The 1745-nt window shown below is 38.6% G+C and overlaps 1 long non-coding RNA gene across 1 annotated transcript; it reads right to left on the reverse strand.

Moving 5' to 3' along the window:
• Positions 1 to 391: 391 nt before the first annotated feature.
• LOC311257153 lies at positions 392 to 1299 on the reverse strand. The gene is made up of 2 exons (XR_014622589.1): positions 1127 to 1299; positions 392 to 734 (listed from the first exon to the last, which is right to left on the reverse strand). It is a non-coding gene; the product is annotated as an uncharacterized lncRNA (long non-coding RNA).
• Positions 1300 to 1745: the final 446 nt, after the last annotated feature.

The raw sequence follows: 1745 nt of genomic DNA on the forward strand, positions 1-1745 counted from the left end.
TTCATATTTGCATTGTGATTCAAGTAGTTAAACGACTTCCTCCGCTTTTTGTGTATTTAACTACTGAAACTACAAACAATCATAAGCCATAAAAGGAAAGCATTGATTTTTTAAAATCATTTTTTTAATCATTATCTGGGTTTTTGGTTTAGTTATATCCTGTTTTATTTTGTAGTATATCTGGCAATAATTTTCTGGTCTAACATTATACTATTATAAATTGCTGGACTCGGAGAACCAGAGATATCGCACTTTTATTCCATGCATTTGTAACCTTTTTCTCAGTCTTCTCGGGTTCGTTCTGATCAACTAGGTTCGGGTAAGGAGACTGGCAGTAGCACTGAAGCACGAGAGCAACTGATCTCCAGCCCACATAACACACAACACAGAATATGGTATAAATGTATATATTTAAATGTCAATTTCTCTCTCAACATAAAATAGTCAACCTTACACTCATTAAATGAAATGCAGTTCTTTCCACATAACTTAAATTCACAGAATGAAATAAAATTAGCTGACCCAGGTAAGTACCGGTATAGAAAAAAATAACAAAAAATGTGTTTCTTTCCCCTCTAATGGGTTCAATTGTCTTTATTCTTCCCTGTTTCCGTTGTCTGTTTCAGTTTATTCATTGTCTTTCAGGGTCCTCCAAGGAGAAAACAGTTCTTTAAGTTCGGCAATGGCGGGTGATCACAGTTGGGCCGAAGAACTCGTCCCTCAAAAAAACCAGCCTGCATAATATGCAGCGTAATTATTTATCAGCTCAAATGACTGTCTCTTTACTTCTTCCAGTGTACATTAAACAATACAGCTTCATCACTTAGAATATAAACAGCTCAAATAAAAAAAAAACACATGAAATACTGCATCATAGTGGTATCTGAGCTACAGCGACAGCTATGGCGCTACGCTCGGCCTCATTACCAGGCCGCAGCTGAGCTACCAGCTCGGAAAACTGCTAACCGTTCGTCACGGTAACACACAATAACAACATATCACCACAACATCACAAAAAACACGTCTCAATACCATTAAACATTTATTGACTATCCTGACTGGCTTTTTCTTTATGTACTGAACCAGAATGATACCGCTAATCAAGCTAACGGTGCAGCTAACTCACCAGAATAGTTCAGAAAAGTTCGAGGAAACACTGTCGGAGTTGCTCCCGGGATCGACTTCACTTCCACCAGGTAAGTATCTCTTCACACTCACTTCCTAACGACAGTTTTATTACAATATTCGCAACTATGATCACGTTTGGTCGCCGAACGAGGACACTTTGCTCCACGGCTACATGAGGTTTCTCCTTTCTCTGTCGCTCACCTTCTCACACACCGAGAGCTGCGGGTGATGCATTCAGGTAAGCTCATAAATTACACTACCGGACGAGAAACAACTACGATACATTCAAAGGGTTCTGTAAATTACACTACTATGAAACTAACCAGGGTTACACATTCTCCTTCCTTTTCAAAACCTAGCGCCTACATTACCCACGATGCAATTTAGCTACCGAGTGACATCACTGGGGGTATATTTATCATATCATATATCAGATTACATAAAGCTTCCTACGGAGTCACAAAAGGCTTTGTACTACTTTCTTCACATTTGCCAACACAATGTGTAAAATTGGTGGAGTTACCCTTTAATGCTATTTTATGGAAATGTAAAACAGATGAGGCTGAACACACTTCTTCCATTATAAGCTTGGAAAATTGGGATATTATGGTGACAAT

This window comes from Pagrus pagrus (genome assembly GCF_965226575.1).
Source record: "Pagrus pagrus genome assembly, chromosome: 1".
In the NCBI taxonomy this organism is placed as follows: Eukaryota; Metazoa; Chordata; class Actinopteri; order Spariformes; family Sparidae; genus Pagrus; species Pagrus pagrus.